This window comes from Malaclemys terrapin, chromosome 1 (assembly GCF_027887155.1).
Source record: "Malaclemys terrapin pileata isolate rMalTer1 chromosome 1, rMalTer1.hap1, whole genome shotgun sequence".
Classification (NCBI taxonomy): domain Eukaryota; kingdom Metazoa; phylum Chordata; order Testudines; family Emydidae; genus Malaclemys; species Malaclemys terrapin.
The window spans coordinates 65,159,985-65,182,711 of NC_071505.1; the positions used below are offsets into that span (position 1 = coordinate 65,159,985).

Consider the following 22,727-nt stretch of genomic DNA (forward strand, 5'->3'; position numbering starts at 1 on the left):
GTAACTCAGAGCCCTCCCCATCTAGTGTTCCATCACTGGCCATTGGAGATACTGCTGCTTGCAGTCGCGGATCGGCTACTTGCTATTGTAGGCACTCTCATCATACCATCTGCTTCATGCATTTATCAAGCTCAGTCTTGACGCCAGTTAAGCTTAAAAAGCTGTTCCAGAAAGAATTGAAGGCCTTTCAGGCAAGAGCAGAATTGAGAGAGAGAACCCCTTGTTTCCTGATAGAATTAAAGCTTTGCTGGACATGAAGAAATTTAACTTTTACATTTCTGTACTGAATCTCACAGTTAGAATTATTACTAGGTATTATCACTACACCAATTTAACCATACATTCCTTTATGTAATCTAAAGGCTGAATGGTATACAGTTGTGCTAAATATGTCGAAAAGCTTAAATAATAAACAGTTACTACACCCATAAGAGGATTAGACCCCGGGGTGCTCAAACCCATGTTGGCTGGCTCCAGGTTGGTGAAGCAGGTACTAGTAATGAACTCTTTCAGAGTGTACACTTTTATACCTTTTAACAAACAAGTGTTGTCATTGCCGATAGCTAAGAATCAGTTTGGGGAAGTTTAAGACTGGACCCTTTTCTTAGGCCTGGAATAGACAAGATTTACAACTGGGCTCCCTTTCTACAAGGCTTTTTCTCTTATCAATTACCTTCCAGGTCCAGTTTTTACAACAAGGCTTTCTCACAACTGCTAGCACAGGGGCTGGCAAACTTTTTGGCCTCAGGGCCGCATTGGGTTTTGGTAATTATATGGAGGACCGGTTAGGGGAGGGGGGCGTGGCCTGCCCCCGCCACACACAGTCACGCACCCACGCTTCTTGTCCCCTGATGGTCTCCCCCACTCCCTGTCCCGACTGCCCCCGGGACCCCTCCCCAACTGCCCCCTGCCGCCCCGTCCAACCCTCCCCCTTCATGACTGGCGCCGCCCCCCGACCCCTGCCCCATCCAACCACCCATTTTCCCTGTCACCTGACTGCCCCCCTGCTGGCCCATCCACCCCCCCCTTCCTGACTACCCTCCCAGACCCCTGCCCCCATTCAACTCCCCTGTTTCCCGCCCCCTGACCATCCCCCCGAACTCCCCTGCCCGCTATCCAACCCCCCTGCTTGCTGCCCCCTTACCGCGCTGCCTGGAGCACCGGTGGCTGGTGGCACTACAGCCACGCACTGCGCAGCACAGAGCACTGGGTCAGGCCGGGCTCTGCAGTGGTGCTGCCCCAGGAGCTCCCAGCCCCGCCGGATGTGGCCTGCGGGTCGTAGTTTGCCCACCTCTGTGCTAGCAGAACGTTCACTTTACACAAAGGGCAAGGCGTCTATTTTTTTTTTACTCAAGTTATTTAGCCCTTTATGTACCTATCTAATCCTCTATTCACTTTTCTAGAAAAAGAGGGGACTCAGTGCAGAAACGGAGGGCTTCAAGACGGATGATGGGACTCTACTTCCTTTTAAAGTGAGAAAACTCCCTTACCCTGCTTTAGTAGTTCTCTTAGCAGCAATGGCTGTCAGAAGCTGGCTACTGTTGAAGACAGAAAGCCGGAGTAGATGAACCATCTACCAATATTGCAATGTATATGGTCTTGTGGAGATGACCTGTCACTCTGTTTTCTAACACAAATATAAGAGCAGTGGGCCCCTCAACAAATCCTCTGGTAGCGTGTGTGCAGAGGCAAAATCATCCCTCCTCCTCCTGATGACCTCAGGGTCAGCTTCAATGAAACCACTTTGAGCTCCCTCTTCCAGAGCTGCTATCCTGCCTCTCTTATCACTGGAAGAGCGGTGCAGGGAAGTCAAAGGGAGCCTCAAAACCCACTTCATAGAAGCAGGCCCTGGTTTTTATCGGAAGTTCCCTTACCTGCACCCTCTGATGCATATGAGGCTTAATTTTTTTCTAGGTGGTGTCACTCAGTCTCCCAGCTGCTCCATGGAGGTGTGGGGAAGAATACTTGTGTTCCTCTGTCTACCTCCCCGCAGAGCCTCTCAGGGCTGTTGATATCAGAAGGGAACATGCGGTGTTTGAAGCAGTATTGCGGTTTGGACTTCTCCACTCCACAGGACACAGGGAAACTGCAGAGGGCAAAGGCCTCAGTCTGCAAAAGGGAAGAAAAGTGGAAAATTAATCAAGGACCCCAAATTGGGTTGATCTCTGGTTGAAATGATTAAAAAGGATGAGAGCATGGACACTCACCAGGACCCCTGCTCTTACAAAATGAATCCAGCCCTGTGTCTAGAGCACACAACTCAAGTGAGGTCTGCAATTCACATTGTTTCTTGCAAGGTAAATGAAGATGTGGTTTCTGGCAGACCACTGGAAATTTTTAAATCAAGATTAAAAAAAAAAAAAAACATTTAGAGAGATGCTTTAGTGCAAGCACAACTATTGGACCTGATGCAGGAATTATATAAGAAAGTCCAATGGCCTATGTTCTGCAAGAAGGCACACTGCACTATCACAATGGTCCCCTTTTGTCCTTAAAAATCTATGAATCAGCTTGGCTTTGCAAAAGCTCTCAATCGTCCATCCAAACTTTGCTATTGAAAAAGTAGATGGGTCTTACATTTTCTAAGGCATTTGCACAGCATGATAAATTGTTTATTTCTCACATATATTTTGGCTACATAGAAGTTACCTGAAAACATAGCTGGGGGATTTTTATTATTATTTTTTAGGAACTCGTGTTGTGTTCTGTGCTGTACAAGAATCAGCTGCTGGGACAAGTCTGCCGAGGAGTGTTAACCGTGTGGGAAACAGACACAGAACAATACTCACTGGGGGAAGATAATTTTGGCTGAGACACTTTGGACAGCTTGGAGGGATGGTATCGGTGATAAAGGTATCAGAGTGGCAACAGAGGGGTGGTAAGAATACCTGAGGTGGGAGATCAGATTGGGAACAAGTTTTGACTGTTGGGATGGAAAGGAAAAGTCAGATGTCCAAAATGGGGAGAAGTGTCATGATTTAATGACAGCCTGGAGGGGTGGTGAGGAGTTGTCAGAGAAGGCACAGAATGTAAACCTGAGAGACGAGGCGGATGGTTTAGGGAGGAAGAGTGGAGGGCTGAGGAGGAAAATTGAGCTCTGTTTTGATCAGGTTGAGTTGGAGCTGGCACTGAGCCATAGAAATTCCCCCTACCTCCTGCTTATACACAGCATGGTGTGTGCCAGATTAGAAAAAAAAAGCTCCATTAAACAGGTGTGTTTATATTGGTGCAGCAAAGGGTGAGCACACCTAGACCTCCAGAATCTGCCCAAAGACGTTTTTTCCACTACACTTACAGAAACTCTCTGCTGCTGTTGGAGTAAAGCTAAAAAATAGTTGAAGACTGTTTCCAAACATAGTTCTTCCCTTCACCCATTGATGGGAACTTGCTGCCATTTTTTTTGCTGGTCCTGTTCATCACTTCTGAGTAAGTCACAGAAAAACACTACATTCCCTACTGCTTCCCTTCAGACTGCATTCATTGCATGTCTTGCACTTCTGCATCTGCTCAAAGGGAAACTCAAATTGGGGGAACTTGGAAGAGAGAAGCTCCCCATCAACAGGGTTTGTCTACTTTACAGAGAATGACCCATGGCAAATGATGGATGTTAACAATGGGTGTAGCTGAACCTATGCTGAGGATTATTTAGCAGCAACTATAGACAAGGTCAAACCATGTGCAGCACTATTTCCAAATCTGTCTCTCTGTTCAGCAGTGGTTCTGCCACGCTAAGCACCAGGTCATTTTTGTAACAAAGATAATCCCCTCATATTCTTCATAATAATAATAATAATAATAAAAAAAAATGCAGTCCAAATATCCCACACGCTTTCAAACTATTTTAACTAACAACCTCCTGCTGCCATCTAGTGGCTAAAAGTTTGCTTTTAAAGAACAAATAGCTCTACACGGAAATTGACACTTGCTTTTATAGAATTAAGATCACTGAGAGTTGCAGAGGGGGAGCATTGAACTTGTGCCCCCTTTTCCTCTAATGCATTCCCCTCATTTTTCTTGGGTTTTTATTATGTAGAAAGGAGACCTATATGATTTTTTGAAAACCTGTATTTTTACACTTAAAGTCAAGTCTTTTCTGCTTTAAAAGCCATTATATTGATGAGACAAGTGAAAATGTGGCGTCAGAAGAGAGTTAAAGTTGAGCGCTGAGAGGGAAGGGATTTTTAATTGGACTCTTTGAAATTTTTAACACCTGTCAGTGTTTTGGAGAAATGTTGTCATTGTTACACATTTGACACCTATCTGTAAGGTCCCAAGAGCTACTCCAGCAAAAACCAGGCTTGGGACCTGGTCTATACTTAAAAATTAGGTTGACATAGCTCAGAGGTATGAGAAATTCACCGCCCTGAGTGTTGTAGTTAAGCCGATTTAGATATCGCTAGGTCAACTAAAGAATTCTTCCATTGACCTAGCTACTGTGACTTGTGGATGTGGATTACCTATAGCAGTGGAACAATCCCATTTCTTGCTGTAGGAAGCGCCTACTCTAAGGCACTATGGTGGCATAGCTGCAGTGCTGTAACTCTACCGCTGTAGTGCCCATAGTGGAGACGTGGCCGTGGTACTCATGATCTATCCCAGTTTTAAGACGTCAACCTGACAGTCACCTCCTCTCTCTCCTTCCCACGCTCCTTAGAAAACCCAAACAAATACAAGCTAAACCTTTTCATGCCTTCATATATCATACAAAGTTCTTATTTCTTAGTCTACATTGTAAAAAGCAGCTGTCACCTTTTGAGCACTGTGCTTTTTCAGATTTATCTGCATAATGTTTGAGAGTATGTTTATAATATCTTTCATGCTGTAATGATGTGCAGATTAGATACAAACAAGCATCACTGAAATACGCTTTCCAAGGTACAGAACTGTATAGACAGCAGGAAATGAAATTTTTGGCTAAGGCTACTGTGGCAAACACTTACTTTTACAGAAGGTGATATGGGATTGGTAGACGTGTGTAGAGGAGACAGTACTTCTGTCTGAAAGAGTTGGCCCTTTAAGGATACATATTCATGGTTCCAGAGAGTCTATATATTTCAAACTCGATGCTTAGAACATGAGGCATCCCCTTTCTTTGTTTAACCATCTGCTTACTAGTGACCGAAACAGAACTAGCCACCATCACCCTTTACAAATTTCAGACTGTGCTTTACTTAAATGTGTGGCTCTAGCTGAATGTGTTACAGCTCTTCACTCTGCAGAAAGGGGGATAAAATAGGGACCATTCATGGGTCAAGCTGTACAAGTCTCAGACTCCCACCTCAGCAGGCTAATTGGTGCCTGTACGTAATTAAAACCGCAGTCTCACCTTTGTAAATCGTTCTTCCTGGAATCTTTACAACACCGGAGTTGACAGCTACCCATTCATTTCAAAAGCATGTACTGTAGAGGTAACAAAAAGGGTGCTCAAGTCAAAACAGCCAACTTAGTGTCTTAGAATAAACTTTTGGAAATAACGTGTGAACTAATGTTTTTAAAAGTGCTTTGAAATGCTTATCCTTGCATGAAAGGATAAGAAGGCAAATGTCTTATTATTGGCATAAAAATAAATGGAATCTCCCATCGACACCAATTTTCTCTATGAACAAAGTTCTATCTTCTCCTTCCAGGGATTGGCAATAATTGTACTGTATTTTGGAGACCAGAGAAAATCAGATTGTGTATGACTGATCCCCAGTATGAGCCTCTACTTTTAACAACTGGCCCCATTGAATGAAGTTACTTGGAAAACTAATTTCAGAGTAACAGCCGTGTTAGTCTGTATCCGCAAAAAGAAGAACAGGAGTACTTGTGGCACCTTAGAGACTAACAAATTTATTAGAGCATAAGCTTTCGTGGACTACAGCCCACTTCTTCGGATGCATATAGAATGGAACATATAATGAGGAGATATATATACACACATACAGAGAGCATAAACAGGTGGGAGTTGTCTTACCAACTCTGAGAGGCCAATTAATTAAGAGAAAAAAAAAACAAAAAACTTTTGAAGTGATAATCAAGCTAGCCGAGTACAGACAGTGTGATAAGAAGTGTGAGAGTACTTACAAGGGGAGATAGTCAACGTTTGTAATGGCTCAGCCATTCCCAGTCCTTATTCAAACCGGAGTTGATTGTGTCTAGTTTGCATATCAATTCTAGCTCTGCAGTCTCTCTTTGGAGTCTGTTTTTGAAGTTTTTCTGTTGTAATATAGCCACCCGCAGGTCTGTCACTGAATGACCAGACAGGTTAAAGTGTTCTCCCACTGGTTTTTGAGTATTTTGATTCCTGATGTCAGATTTGTGTCCATTAATTCTTTTGCGTAGAGACTGTCCGGTTTGGCCAATGTACATGGCAGAGGGGCATTGCTGGCACATGATGGCATATATCACATTGGTAGATGTGCAGGTGAACGAGCCCCTGATGGTATGGCTGATGTGATTAGGTCCTATGATGATGTCACTTGAATAGATATGTGGACAGAGTTGGCATCGGGGTTTGTTACAAGGATAGGTTCCTGGGTTAGTGGTTTTGTTCAGTGATGTGTGGTTGCTGGTGAGTATTTGCTTTAGGTTGGGGGGTTGTCTGTAAGCGAGGACAGGTCTGTCTCCCAAGATCTGTGAGAGTAAAGGATCATCTTTCAGGATAGGTTGTAGATCTCTGATGATGCGCTGGAGAGGTTTTAGTTGGGGGCTGAAGGTGACAGCTAGTGGTGTTCTGTTATTTTCTTTGTTGGGCCTGTCTTGTAGGAGGTGACTTCTGGGTACTCGCCTGGCTCTGTCAATCTGTTTTTTCACTTCAGCAGGTGGGTATTGTAGTTTTAAGAATGCTTGATAGAGATCTTGTAGGTGCTTGTCTCTATCCGAGGGATTGGAGCAAATGCGGTTATATCTTAGAGCTTGGCTGTAGACAATGGATCGTGTGGTGTGTCCTGGATGGAAGCTGGAGGCATGTAGGTAAGTGTAGCGGTCAGTAGGTTTCCGGTATAGGGTGGTATTGATGTGACCATTGCTTATTAGCACAGTAGTGTCCAGGAAATGGACCGCTTGTGTGGATTGATCTAGGCTGAGGTTGATGGTGGGATGGAAATTATTAAAATCATGGTGAAATTCCTCAAGGGCTTCTTTTCCATGGGTCCAGATGATGAAGATGTCATCAATGTAGCGCAAGTAGAGTAGGGGCGTTAGGGGACGAGAGCTAAGGAAGCGTTGTTCTAAGTCAGCCATAAAAATGTTGGCATATTGTGGGGCCATGCGGGTACCCATAGCAGTGCCGCTGACTTGAAGGTATATATTGTCCCCAAATGTGAAATAGTTGTGGGTGAGGACAAAATCACAAAGTTCAGCCACCAGGTTAGCTGTGACATTATCAGGGATACTGTTCCTGATAGCTTGTAGTCCATCTTTGTGTGGAATATTGGTGTAGAGGGCTTCTACGTCCATAGTGGCCAGGATGGTGTTTTCTGGAAGATCACCGATGGATTGTAGTTTCCTCAGGAAGTCAGTGGTGTCTCGAAGATAGCTGGGAGTGCTGGTAGCGTAGGGTCTTAGGACAGAGTCTACATAACCAGACAAGCCTGATGTTAGGGTGCCAATGCCTGAGATGATGGGGCGTCCAGGATATCCAGGTTTATGGATCTTGGGTAGCAAATAGAATACCCCTGGTCGGGGTTCTAGGCATGTGTCTGTACGAGAGACTGCATGTGTCTGTGAGAGACTGCAGAGCTAGAATTGATATGCAAACTAGACACAATCAACTCCGGTTTGAATAAGGACTGGGAATGGCTGAGCCATTACAAACGTTGACTATCTCCCCTTGTAAGTACTCTCACACTTCTTATCACACTGTCTGTACTCGGCTAGCTTGATTATCACTTCAAAAGTTTTTTTTTTTTTTTTTCTCTTAATTAATTGGCCTCTCAGAGTTGGTAAGACAACTCCCACCTGTTTATGCTCTCTGTATGTGTGTATATATATCTCCTCATTATATGTTCCATTCTATATGCATCCGAAGAAGTGGGCTGTAGTCCACGAAAGCTTATGCTCTAATAAATTTGTTAGTCTCTAAGGTGCCACAAGTACTCCTGTTCTTTTTTGGAAAACTAATTATGCTTTTTATTCTAAATGAATCTGAAAATAAAACCGAGTTACTTCCAGGTTGATTTAATTCAGCATTTATGGTCCTAATACTATTAACCAGTTTGGCTTAGTATTTGTGAGCGGCTCCGATACCTCATTGAAGAGCCAGGCAAGGCTTAGGTAAAATCGCTTTATTTAAAGAGAGACAAGTGGCATGGCACCAAAACAAACAGTCCCCCCCATCCCTAATTAAAGTAATAATCTGCTAAAATGTATCACAGCCTATCAGGAAAGCTGGCAGCCTGAAGTTCAGTACTGTCTGGAGCCATACTTGTGATATCTCTAGCTGTGTCTAAGCCTTGCTTTGAGAGGCCTCTGGGCCTGTTCCGATTGGTTCTCTTTCTGTGGCCCTGATCCTGCAGTGAGCTATGCAGGGGTCTGCCCACATGGAGCTCATCATGCAAGACCAACATGTGGGAAATTAGTCATAATCCCCCCACACAAATGAATTAAAATCTTCCTCCTTTATTTAAAAAAAGTCCAATTACCTCCCATTAAACAAGTATGCTTGAGTTAATGTAAAAATAATTCTGAAACCCACAGTCTTCAGTTTTCCTATTTGTAAGCAAAGAGGCAACAGAGTGATAGGCCAACTCCTGACCATCAGAACCCAACTAGTGTAGGGTTGGGGTGGATATTGCCTCCTTAGGTGTAGAACATTTCAGCCTCTGTCTGTCTCTGTTACAGGGAGCTCCTAACCACAAGGAGGACTGCCAGAGCAAGAAACAATTATTCTAGCTCTCAAGGGCCATGCTATGACGCAAACAAACATTCAGTCACTGTGTAGCAAACACAATACAGTAGCTTTTAATAATCGATCTGTAGTTCACCACCCCTCGCTGGATAGTGCATAATTGACCTCTCAATATTTACTTTTCCCTAGAAATAAGCCTTTCATATTCAAAATTCCCTTTAAGAGTACAGAGCTTTAAAAATAACCCTCTTTCCCCACTGCAGTCCCTGTCTCAAGGTAGGATTTGCCTGTTTCGTGATTACCTTGGGTCACAGCAAACAAAGAGTGTATTGGACAACAAACAAACAGAGCCACTCCCATGTTCCTACTTGTACACTGAGCAGAGTAGCCTTGTCCAGGAGAATTGCCCTTTGTGATGACAAGGTATTAGTAACTGAACAGCTGAACTGCTTAACAGAGACCTGTGTGCTTCCTGTTCCATATATATCTACTGCTCTCCCCTGGGAGTCGTTGGGCATGTTATTTACACTATGCCGTTAAATCAAACACATAATACCAAGCCACTTGCCTGTTTGTACCTCATACTTGCTTTATACACAGAAAGGCCTATTTGATCATTCAAATCAAGGCTGAGGGCCTTGGTTTTGGCATTTTACAAGTAAATGTAGATGGATGAATTCACTCAGACTATTTGCAGATCTTAGTGTTTCTAATAAATCAGCTGCTAGGGGCTGGACTGTGCCTAACTGCGGTACAAGGGTGGGAGATCATGTGCAGCAGCCCAGAAGAAGCTCAGAGGAAACAAGTCCATTGGCCTGTTTTCTCCTGACCTTCCCCCCTGCCTGCTGATAAACTAATTTGCCCAGCTGCAGAAAGAGCTAATCCTGCCTGTGGAGTGGGGCGCATATTCCCCCGGCATGTCAGGGAGGCCAATAGGATTGCCAACTTTGGTTGGATGAATTCCTGGAGGTTTCATCACATGACATTATCTTTAATTAAAGATTAATCTTTAATTCCTGGCGATTCCAGGACAATCCTGGAGGGTTGGCAGCCCTTGAGGCCACACGCCCCTTGTCATTCTCCCTGGTGCAGTGCTGCTCTGTCCCACCGCCCATCATGGAGCTGTGCATATGAGACACAATCTGGTCCGTAGTGGTTACAGAATCACATCCTGCTGCAACGTGCCAGCAGCACTTTTCAGTCTCATTATGCAGAAGTTCCATTTAATTACGGCCTTGTTTCTCTATAGAGTCCTTTTTTCTCTCTCTCTTTTCATCAGCCCAATGCTAGTATCTCCATCAGTCCCTGACACTTATTGCTGAGTGGTCTGTCGCTTTTCTTGTGATCTTGTCATTTTTAATCCCAGCCTGCACTGAACATGCGTGGTTCAAATACCACATTTCAACAGCTTTTACCAGGAGTTTTCACACTGGAGGTAGCCTTCAAACCTACCAATACATCCATTTCGTGCATTGTGTCTCCTAATTATCAAAGATTTGTGAGTAGTTCCAAAAAAAAAATGGAGTCTCTCTCACCAATCTTCTCCCCACACCCTCACCCCGCAGCAACGCGATAATGTGGCTGTGACATGGCCTTTCTCTCTAAGGTAGCGTGCTGATGGTAGAAGGGGATGGACGTGATCGCTTTACTGTGGGGCCAAAGGAGAAGCTGAGCTGTCTCGAATTTAATACTTATTTTGCAAAAGTTTGGGGAAATGACTGATCCATGCACTGAAGCATGCATGAAGCCCCCTTCACTCACAGCTGTGCATGAGGAACTGCAAGGAGAAGTGGTGCACTTTTTAACGGAAGTCTTACATTCCTGTGCCTACCTGGAGTAGCCAGGCCATGCAATATGCACAGGCAATTGTGGGGAGAAATTCTCCCCTCTCTGCTGCTCAATGACTGCAGGAGCCTTCCCTGCCTTTATATTCTCCTTGTCCCTGTTGTGGGGAGGATGGTATGATCCACATGACAGTAGATTCTGGGGTCCTATCCCTGCAGAGCAGGGCTTTGCACTGTGCATGAAGTGCACCCCTCAAATCCCCTTTCTTCCCATGCAGTTGAACTGCATCAGTTCTGCTGCCAGAGGATCCCTCCGTTGCCAGAGAAGCTAGGATTGTCCCGGTGTCTGCAAAACAGGGTCTATGGACAAACCTGCTGTAATACACCACATTGACCCTGTGGTTCAAGAATAGCCTATGGATCCGGGGTGGCTGAGGAATTTACCTGCCACTCAGTTCACGCAACAGATTTACTCGGTTACTGTGGTTATTCTGAAATGGCATGTTCCCATTAAGACATTCTACTGAATGCTGCCGCAGTTCCCCCTGGGGCTGACCATCCTCCACAAAGCTGACCAAAGTGGGTTCGCTCCCATATAGATTCTTAATGGTGTCTCAGTAGGTTCTTGTGACCATTGTGAGATGAATTGTTCTTTCTTACATCCTTTCAGTCAATAAATGAGATCACCCGGTAGCTGAGTGGCAACATTTTTGGCACTAAGCAAAAGGGAGGTGTGGGGTGAGCATGATGTTATTTAGATTAGGCAAGCCAGAGCACAGAGCAGCACTTTCCCAGCAAATGCCATCCGTGGCAGACTCAGATATCAGTGAAAATTGTAGGGGAGAATGGAACCACAGCTGCAGCAGCAGTTTGGTGTGATGCTGCTGCTCCTTCAGTTGGGCCATCAGAGCAGTAGCCATACTTGCACTAATGCAGCTTTTGCCCTGGAGTATGGTGTAGTGTCCACCTGTAGTCTTTTCATGGGGACCAATGTTTGGTTGCTACTTCTTATTGGTGTGCACCGGTCTATCATGATTGCCCTAGGGGGGTGAGCTTATTTATGTTCAGATGAATTAACATGTCACAAGAATCCTTCTTTCCCAATTTGAAGGAAAGCATCATCTTTTATGTGCACCACCAGCTCCACTTTCTGGTTCGGAGAGCTGCCCAGATGCTTGGTCTTCCTATTAAATTTGGTGAATTACACCTATATCTGTGGGCAGCCACACTCTGAGGTCTGGATGTGGAATGGCCACACTGGAAGGGAGCCAATGCTGAGGAATTAATCCTATAGCCCCCCTAGGCCAAGCCTTCTAGCTATGGTCCTTTGGTGATAGTGCTCAGACAGAGGCACATTCTTCTTTTGGGAATGTAGAATTGTCCTTGCTGCTCTTCACTTTCTTCCTGTTATGAGGAATGTTTTTCATGCCACATCAGATCAAGAGAGACCTTTTCAGGAGGTCATCTCTCCCCCCTCTCCCCAGTTGGACATCATAATGAATGTGAGTCACCAATAGTAGAAAAAGAAGTGTGAAAATTCTACAGGGCAGTAGCCCCAGGGCCATACAGAGAGCGTCTGTGCCTATAATATGAGGCTTCTTTAGAATCTCAACTGCTGAGGAGGAAAAAGCCGCTCCCAGGCCATGAAATTACAATCTAGATTCTCAAAACATGGGAGACTAATAGGCACTGATTATTCTCTGACTATTTCAGAGAGAGAAATGAAATGCAGTCTCCTTCCAGAGAAATGTGAATTGAAATGGCTCTGATCCATACAAGGGGTAGCTGAAGAAATACCATCTGACTATTGCCAACCAATCCACTTAAGGGGAAAAAAAAGTGCCTAGCAAACACTTGGAGAAATTCACATTCTTGACATTAACACGTTTCATGTATATAGAAGCTGCAGTTTAGCTTGAAAAAAGATATTTCAGGTATTATTAATTTTTGAGTTCGATATTTGGTAGAACTCTACAGAAAACTCAAGGTGACAGAGGAGATTAGCCTGTTTCTTCAGGGGTCATTTATGCTTTTTTGTCTGTTTGGCTATAGCCATACTTATTATTTCTAATCCACACCTTGCTGCAGAACCATGCGTCAAAATCCTGATCTTTCAGAAAACAACCAAAAAAAAACAACCAAAAAAACTAATAACCCCCTTTCTAGCTTTCATGGCAGTAAAAATACCTGAAAAGTATGCTCAGTGGGAATCAGGTCAGTGGTGCCTTCTGGAATCTGCACATAACCAGAAACAATAGCTCCGAGGGGTGTGAACATCTCCATTGTTCTCAATAGGATGTTAATTCTGAAGATGACATTTAAAGTGTTAACATTGTAAATTATTTTAATGAGGATCATTTTAATAGAAACATCCAGCCTGTTTCCTTACTCCACGTTTCCAACCTGCTACTGCCCGAGCTGCAAAAAGCACCCAGCTGCCCATCCCTCCAGTTCTTTCCTGCCCAAGCCTCCTGTTTCCCTCTTGACAATTTCTACAATGCAGTTGTGATGAGCAGGAGGGGTTCTGCAGGGGCTTGTGGGAGCCCTTTGTTAAAAGCAGGTGGCTTTTCAGGTCCAGGAAGGAGAATTTTGGCTTTTGTTTAAAATAAAAAGTGAGTCTTTAGGCCTTCTTATTGCACAGATAACCTGGACACTATAAATTGATGACAGTAAGTGCTAGGGTAGAAAGGAATAAACAGCTTGGTTCATCTCTGAAGATCCTCTCCTGCCCCCCATACACGCATTTTACTGACGCGAAAGAATAAATAAAGTATAAGTGGGTGGATGGATGGGGTGTACCTGAATAGTCATCTTATTAATTCTTCCCAAAATATTTACATCATCCTGGCTGGTGTGCTCATAATGAAGCTAACTCAGTGACCTGGGAGGGCATTTATTTCTCTGGTCCTCCTCCAGAACGATACAGCTGCTTGTTAAAATGTTTTGCTGCCTTTAAAACTAGGAGCAAGCCAGCTGATTGATGATACTCACTCAGGAAGCTCCAGATTGTTCATTTTGAATAAATACAAACAAACAAAATCTCAGACTCCAAATGTCTCATTTTCAAAAGGCAACTTTGATTTTTTGGCTTGCAATGACTTTTTGTTTCAAAAATTCTTTTAATTTTATCTAAAAAAATCAAGAACATTTTAAAAGGGTTGAAGTCAAACAAAACATTTTGTTTGATCAAAAATGAATTCTGCTTTACTTTTCAGTTTGCTGGAAATTTTCATTTTCTGTCTGACCCCAAACCAACTTTTTTCCACTTTTCAAAATTAGCAACAAAACAAACAAATCCTTTATTTACCCTGCGCTAGCCACACCCAAATGCCTGGTGTGAACGCTGCTCAGGGGAATTCCCCCTCCTACATCCTCCAGCATTTTGCTAAATCCTCACATCCCCCAATCCTTGCTGGCCACTCCCTGGTACACCAGGGTGGGAGGTAAACTAGTGCAGCTGCACAGCATGGGAATCTAGAAACCCTCTCCTCTCCCCTGATGCCTGCCTTCCCAGCCCCAGCTCAGAATAGGAAGAGCTGGTATGGGAAGGGCCTGGAGCTTCCATCACCACACAAAGAACATCCACTCTCTAATCTGACTCCCATCACAGGCAGGAGATACCCCCTTTCTGACCCCAATCAGCCACTGGAGACCCACTCCCACCCCCCATGTCAGAGAAGAGCCATCTACTTTAAGAAACAAAGGGGACTCAATTCTCAACCAGCCATCAACACAGAAGGGACAGGCTGCAGGACATCACCCCTACCTACCAGAATTGCTGCCATCAGAGGCCACAGGACAGCCACCTGCATCGTTGCTACTTCTGTCAGGAAGAGCTGCCAGGTAGGGGAACCACCTCAAGGAGCCTTCTGTGAAATGGCGGGTGGGGAAAACAGTAGTGAATCAAGAGGTGGTTTGCCAGGAAAAGGGGGGTGGTGGAGTTTTGTGTCGATGAGGATTGTTTGTTGGGGGAAAGGGTGTAGAATTGAACTTTTATGTTTGGGGGCATGGGGAGGGTGTTTACCCAGGGAATGGCACACTTTTGAGGGAGCCCATCGTTAAAATATTGGAAGCATGGCCCTACTTCTGAAGACCTAGGAAGAGTTAGCGGTAATGGTTTATACTCCAGACTGATCGCAGTGGGGGTGATTCCATTCTGGCTATCTATGTTCAGCTTGAACTCGCAATGGACACAGAATTCTTCACCGTTGTGCTGCTGTACAGTGTTTAAAGGTTTTCAGTGCCAGCGTTAGCTGCATTCAGCGATGGATGCAGCGTTCTCTGATTACACAGTTTTATAGCTAGTCTGCTGCTTTGGCTTTTTGGAGAAAAACACTATATAAATGTCTATCACGTACAAAGACTCAAAGGTCATATTATAAATACCCCCCCCAAATCAACATTTAAAACAACAGATTTGGGGTATTATCTTCACTAAATTGCCATGGTTGACATTTTTCATACTTCATGAAGTTAGGAATTCCTGAATGACATTGTTCAGGGCTCTCCTGTCTGGCCATATAGTGTATGGAAAAGAACTCTTCAACTTTGGGCCAGATCATCAGCAAATGTAAATTGGTGTAGCTCCATTGAAGTCACTGATATGTTCCAGCTGAGGATCTAGCCCTTGGTCTTCAGCGTTTCAGCCAACTTGGGAAAGGAATAGCACTGGATAGCAATGCTGTGCAGAACATGCACTTAGTCCCCACTGACAGAGACTTGAGGAACGGGGAAGCATCTTGTACCAGTAATCCCTTTGGCTCCACTGGTGCTGATGGCCTCTGGGGAGAGGCCCCATAGATATCAATAGGAGTTAAGCACCTAAAGGTTCTGGGCATAGGACTCCCGAGTTTTTAGAATAGTAGGTAGAGGGGAAAATGTGAAAGGAAAGATCTTGTGGGTCCAAAAATGGCTTGAAGGATCCTGTCCTCTCTCCACCCAGGAATAAGCTGTACTGGAGACAGTATTGGACCTGATATTACATTGGCACAAATGGGACTAGAGACATATATTTTTACACCCAGCTTGGCAAACTTCTGCAGTGCTCTGTTAAAATCAAACTGTTGATAGATGAATGAGGAAACAAAATAATGTACGTGTTTCTTTCAGTAACAGAAAACCACACATTTTTACAGGGAGTCAGAAATACTAATTTTGGATTTCCCAAGAGGGATTTCTTCATAGCGCTGTTCACTTCCCTGCCTGTATTTTCACAATTCTCCTGATTTAAGATGAAAAACAATACAGTACTGTTCTGGGGTGGGTTTTGTTTTCCTATCATCTATAAATTGCATGCATAGTAAGGTACAAATCTAGGCCTGGAGGCTAAGACTGGAGCATCTTAGCTGTATTTGTTATGTGGAAAGTGAGACCCACACCACATACAATCTATCTATGGCATTAAATGGCTCCCATCATCGAAATGTGTGAACACTGCATGTCACCTCCATGAGGTACGGAACGAAAGCACACAGAGACTAAATGACAGAGGAAATCTGTGGCAGAATGGGGAAGCCCTAACCACTGGTCCATCCTTGCTTTCATAATAATAAAGAACAAACCCTAAGTGAAGGAAGCTCTAGTCCATTTGAATTTAGTTTTAGTTTTAGGTGTTGGGATTTTACATCTCGTCACAGTCCATAATCCCCTCATTTGGAAGGATTATTCCAGGGGGAAAAATGTTGTTGAGGTGAAGTTAATGGTGACTGTACATATCAGCAACTCCAGTGCAATAAATCCCTACAAGCACCTTGTCACTAGCCAAAAGAAATAGATAAACTCAGGAAATTCAGGGAGACTCATACACTGGAAAGGGTAGAAAATCAAAGTTAAGGTGCCCAAACTAGATTCAGCTCTGGACTTTAGGCTAGTACATGATGTACTCAGTAACCTAAATGTGATCTCCAAATTTTTTTACTACAGAGTGACAAATATATATACACCCTCCTCCGAATAATGTTTTTTTCTGAACTTCTGCTTTTATGGTGTCCAATTCATTTCAGGTTTTTAAATAAAATCTTCCCTCAGACCTATTTTCTCAGTTTTGAAGCTGATATTCCTGTGGTTGAGTATTCAGGCTGGAGTGGCCTAAATCAGGTTTGTAATAGAATTAGAGTGACAACATTAACTGCAGAGTGGCTATTGTCATTCTATAGTGTTACAGAAACAGAAATCTGAGGGGCTGAGCCTGTAGTATTTATACAGACAAAATTCCCATTCACATTTTTTTTAAATTTAATCAGAGTCTCCAAAGTACTATAGGGATTTTAGATGTGATGTGCAGGCCCTGTTGGTATCAGTGTAAAGGGTGTTAGTGCCCTAAAATTTAGCACACATCCATGTAATAAAGGTATTCTCCCACCACTGGAGAAAATGATATATTATAAACTATTCCCTTAGGGTGTAGAAAGCCAGTCATTAGTGAGACGTATTACTGTAAGTCACAAAATAGCACTTGATCAGAATAATAATACCTAGCAATTATACAGAGCATGTCATCTGTAGTTCACAAAAGAGGTAAGTATAAATATGCCCTTTCTGTGTATGGGGAAACTGAGGCGGGGTGAAGTAACTTGCCCAAAGTCATCCTGCAGCCCCCTGGAGGAGTTTGAACTAGAATGTAGATCTCCTGGATCTCAATCCAGTCCTCTGTCCACTAGACCACACTGCAGCTCCAAATACATAGTTCACTGTGGCATTTGTAAATTCTGCTGTGAGAGAACCTTTTAACACAGCTATCGAAGTATTTGTAGTTTGTCATGCAAAGCCAATGAAACAAAACATTTTGAAGGTAACAGGATCTTTAGAAACATGCAGATTATGTTGGCTCTTGCCTATTGGTTTTGCCATGAACTCCATACACTAACCCTGAATTACAAAAGGCAGTCAGAGTTAAGCAGCTATGCATTTCCTTTATAAAATGCCTTAGAGCAGTGGTCCCCAACCTTTCAGTGTGGCGAGCGCCTGACGACTAGCCGCCGAAATGCCACCGAGAAGCAGCGTCAGCAGCGCTTCTTGATGTTGCCACTTTTTGGCGGCTGCTTGTCCAGGGCGCTCCCTTGTCAGTAGGCGGGCGCACATAGATGCGCCCGCGGGCACCGCGTTGGGGACCACTGCCTTAGAGTGACTCCAACAATGTGGGTAAGTCCCGCAGGACAGATGCTGGCTAAGCTTCAGGACTAACTACAAAACTCACTTCAAACTAGCCTTCCGACAGTCCCAGCACCAAAACAAATACAATGGAGCAGCGAGAGAGAATTTTGCACCCTTCATAATTTGGAGAGACCTTAGACACCACATGATGACAGACATCATATAAGAATGAAATAGGTAGATTGTGGCATTGCAAGCTTGCTCTCACCGCTACAAGGAGCTTCGCCCCTGGAGTAGAAAAACCACCTTTCCAGGGTGAGAGCATGGTTTAATTCTCATGCTAATTAAAACCTTTACCTCTGTCAAGACTGCAAAGAGTGGGTCAGTCATGATGGTGGGATTTGTGCACGGGATATGGATGAATGTGCAACAGGTACTGGTCTCAGATCATTAGCTCCTTATAAGCCACTGTAGCAGCCATCAGATGGTAACCACATTTGGCCTGTATGTCCTGAGTCAGAATTGTAGCAGGGATCTAGCAATAAAACACCAGGTGAGTGAGCTAGTCAGTTCCCCATGGCTAAGCGATTTTAACCTCTGGGCAGTGACCCCAAGAGTACTGAGAAATGTCCAGGCTGCTCGTGGCCTGTTTCCACTTTGCTCAGGAAGTGGAGACTTCAAGTGGAGGAGAGGAGATTACAGTCTCACCAATGTCTCTCTTTCCTTTTAGTCTCAGTGGTAGGAGCCTGGGTTTGCTACGCTGCCAGCATGAAGGTTTTGCTAATCTTGGGGGCTTTTCCTCCTGCCTGTGGCTGCTCATGGGAAGATCTACGAAAGGTGTGAGCGGGCAAAAGCAATGAAAAGGCTTAGGCTGGATGGATACTGAGGCTACAGCCTGGGACACTGTAAGTCTGCTTCCTTGGAGGAGATGTCCATGTGATTCAGAGGGTAGGCAGGTGATATACCCATTGAATTAATCCTAGACATTAGATAACCTAGGAGGTTTTTCCATCTCTAATCTGTCCTTGGCACAGGCTGGTTCCCTGCAGTGTATTGCCTACAGCTGTGCTCAGTCTTGTTTAAAATGTCCCAAGCAATGGGAATATCACTTCTTCCCTGAAACCCTCCCACAGTTAAACAGCTTGCACTGTCAGAAACCTTTTCCTGACACCAGTCTGAGAGACCTTCCCCCAATTCCATCGCATTATTCCTAGTTATAGCCTTTGTACAATTCCACGTTTGATGTTTGCACCCCTCACGCTCTGCTCTTTGAGCCTCACTGTAGCTGAGCAGGGAGACAGTGCTGGACTTGGGATGCAGAGCACAGCACAAGGCCTGGGTGGGAGGATCACCAGCAGCATCTCAAAACCCCCAATTCAAGCTTATGTGATTAAATTCGAGACGATGGGCTGAGGGAGAGGGATCCTTGGAGAGCCTGGATGGAGAGTAAGGGATGGGGCAGTTTAGAAGTGAGGAAGAGAGGGGGAATCAGGACTCATAGAAGAGCACATAAGACGAGTGGGCCCCACCGGCGAGAGAAGGGTGAGGGCCTTTCTTCATTTGTTAGCAGTGATAGGAAATTATTATTCAACCAGTTTGTTTTTAAGGTTTACCTGTGTTCTGAGCCACAATCCAGAGAGTTAAACACACATGATGTTTATGCAGCCCTGAATATCTCAAATCAAAGACTCCTTCCTTCTAACCTGACTAATTCAGATCCACTTGCTGTAAATGAGGAAAGAATAAGGGTGCTCTGGTTAAAGTTTACCATCATTGCTAGTACTTATGCAGCGCCATCTATGGAAACAAAGGTGACGGCACTAGCGTAGATAAAATTTCAGCAGGTGCCGTGGTTTAGACTTATTTTCAACAGGAATGGACAAGGCAGTATTAAAATGCCAATGGCTACCTGGAGCCCTCTTTACAGTAGGTCTTTCACCATTGATCCTCCCCCTGTTGGAAACAGCAGGAAAGAAATGTTCCATCTCACTTAACTGCATTTTATGAGTTCATTACACGCAGAGTCATTCCCTGCCAGAGAAATGATTATGTTTCCCCATGTCTTTCCTTAGTAATATTTATTGGTTTTGATTTGCATGTTAATAATATTTTCTTTAGAAAGGTGTTTGTCTCTGTAGCATTTTACCCCAAAACACTGGTGTTTCCTTCAAAGATGTAGGCCCCCTGCAGTGTTCAGATGACAATCAAAAGTTTTATATATAGAATGATTTTTCTTACACTTCATATTTAATAAGGATTGTGACTCTCATAAGAATAAAAGGAAGAAAAGCTGGCTGTGTGTACTTTGTATTAAATCATTTGCATAATCTACAAACAGGTGATAGGGGTGTTTAGATCCATATTTCTGTAAAATATCAAGCTATGAGGAGTTTTTATCAGCAGAGAAAATACATCAATCTGTGTGTGGTTATTTTTTTAAAACGGAACCTTCACAAGGGTGTGCACAGCAAGATACGAGAGCGACTTTAACACAGGTGCCACGCATTATAGCTAACCTTCCAGAAGCACTGACTATGGGATTTTTCAAATCAACAGCCGCTGTTGGTGCAATGATGGCAAGACTCCAAGAGCCAAGAATGCATGTGGAATCCAGTGTCGTGGTAGGTGCAAAGTAATCTACTTGACACCATCACATTGTTCACTCTGTTTGTGTGTTACATCCCTTTCTCCCACGGTGCATCTGTCTCTCTATTATATTGTAAGCTCTTCAAAACAAGGACTATCTGCTACTCTGTGCTTGCACAGGGCCTAACACCACAGGCCCCATTCTTGGTTGGTCCTTAGATGCCACAGTAATAAATGTGATTGATTAATACAGAAATTAGTTTTTATTATTATTTATCAGTTTTAAGATGACTGATTCAAAAAAATGAAGAGGAAAATGTTGATTTTTTTCCTCCCACTATATTTACTACTGTATTTCTTTTTTAACCTTACTGACAGCAGACATTACAGCGAGTGTAAACTGTGCAAAGAGAATTGTTCGCGCTTCCAATGGCATGAGTGCATGGTAAGTTTAAAACTATTACAAGAACTAGTAACAGTGACATACTTGTATGTGTAAACTTAGGAGGAGACTACTTAGAGAAATGTATTTCTTGATCATCTGAGGTTCCCAGGAGTTCAAATCCCAGTTCAAACACCAATGTAACAAATCCATAACTACCAAGAGCTTCAAGATTATGTCTGTGCAACACAGCAGGGCCACTTGATAATTCATTGTGGCAGTGGGGATAGAACTTGCATCACCTTAGCCCCCTCCAGCTGGAGCTAAAAGGGAATGTGCAGGAGTTCTATTTAGCAAGATAGAGCTTCTGGCACAAAACTGAGTAAATTTGATTCCATCCAGTAGAGAGCAGTGGCACAAATGGTACAGAAGATACACCAATTGGTACACCAACCCTCTGTGGCAGGAGTAGCAGCTCGTAAGTGGGCCTTTGGCAACCATCTGGCAACCTTTTAGGAAGTATTGGCAGACTCGGGATTTATTCAGGCATGCATAGCTCCAGGATCCAGCTGGCCCATGCAGAGTAGGCAGGCGCTGTGCCAGGATTGGACCAGTAGCAAATTACTTGTCATATTAGCTTGTCTCTCTGCAGAAGAGTTAAAAGTACATAAATTTCAGGTGGGTTTTTTTCGGGGGGGGGGGGCTCTGCACTGATTGATGAACTTGCCACAATCAATTAACATGATTTTTAACTCTCACAGGGTGGTGTGGAAAAAGTACTGGGGAGGATGAGATGTCTCCCGGTGGATCAAGGGCTGCAAGCTGTAAAATGTTGGGATTTATACCAGCTTGGTTCCCTTGCAAATAAGCAGCTTTTCACATAGAGCAAAATGTTCCCTCTGCTTCTTCCCTTTTACAATTAATCATGTTCAAAATAAAACAAACTCAGGAGAAAGGTTTGCAGGGCACCTGACTGGTGAAATGCAAATATTTTACTCCTTGCTGGTAAGACTGTGGATCTTTCCATGTAACGAGCTAAGGTAACTTATTTTGTGTTATACAAAGTTCAAAAGATATATGATTACCTCTATATTATATATACACATCCAGATAAGTCAGATCTGTTTTTCCTTTATGAGATCCTGCTACTATTTTGTTGTGCTAATTAGTAGTATTGTGTCATCTTGCTTGAGAGCTCACATTCATTACAATCAATAAAATTACTTACTTTGCACATAATTTTTGTGATTATTGGTTAATATACAAGAGAAACTGAATCTGAGATTATGAACTTGGGCCCTTTGAAGAACTGGCCCTGGCACTATGAAATAAAGAATGTGAGAGAATCATGTCATTGGGAGACCTACATGTTTTCTCTCTTGAGTATCATAGTTTGTAAAAATATGGTGGGGAATTGTAATGTGTTATATATAATTATATTCCAAAAACACACACATGGGTTTAAAAAAATCTGTTAAGGTTGTTAAGCAAATACACTCATGTCACTCATCATATGATTCACACAACCCAAGCACTTAAAAGCAAAGAAATGAATAGTTAACAACACTGTACCTCTTACACTGGCCACATGACAAACACACCCGCTGGTCCCAGTTTAACCAGGTATTGAAGCACGAGTCATCCACTGAGGTGAGTGGGAGAGGAGAGGGACACCCAGCACTCCTGCAAACCCCAGCTAGCAGATGTTCCCTTGGAGACTGTTACCATCTGACATTTAGCTCTCCACTTGAGCTGGGGCATAACAGGCAAGAGAAATCAGGGAGCTGTAATCACTGTCTGATGGCTCCCTCCTCTTCTCTGCTGTGACAAGTGCAGTTCTGATGCACCGGAAAATCTGGCCCAGAATATCTTCCCTGCCTTCTCTCCTTTTTAAAAAAATTTTGTTCTTAAATGACAGTCAAATTCATCAACATCTCTCTGAATTCTTTAGTTCTATTCCACACACTTTTGAAGTAGTTCTGAAATTGTGTAAACCTGAATATTCTGTTACAACAAGACCTTTCAGTTTGAAAAGGATATTTCAGCATGATGT

The 22,727-nt window shown here is 43.6% G+C and overlaps 1 long non-coding RNA gene across 2 annotated transcripts; it reads left to right on the plus strand.

The window, feature by feature from the left end:
- The first annotated feature begins 18,131 nt into the window (after positions 1-18,131).
- LOC128836168 (uncharacterized) lies at positions 18,132-21,862 on the plus strand. 2 transcript variants are annotated; one of them, XR_008444742.1, is made up of 3 exons: positions 18,132-20,327; positions 20,671-20,737; positions 21,436-21,862. It is a non-coding gene; the product is annotated as an uncharacterized LOC128836168 (long non-coding RNA). The 2 variants fall into 2 exon arrangements; XR_008444743.1 differs by having other exon boundaries at positions 20,674-20,737.
- The last annotated feature ends 865 nt before the right edge of the window (positions 21,863-22,727 follow it).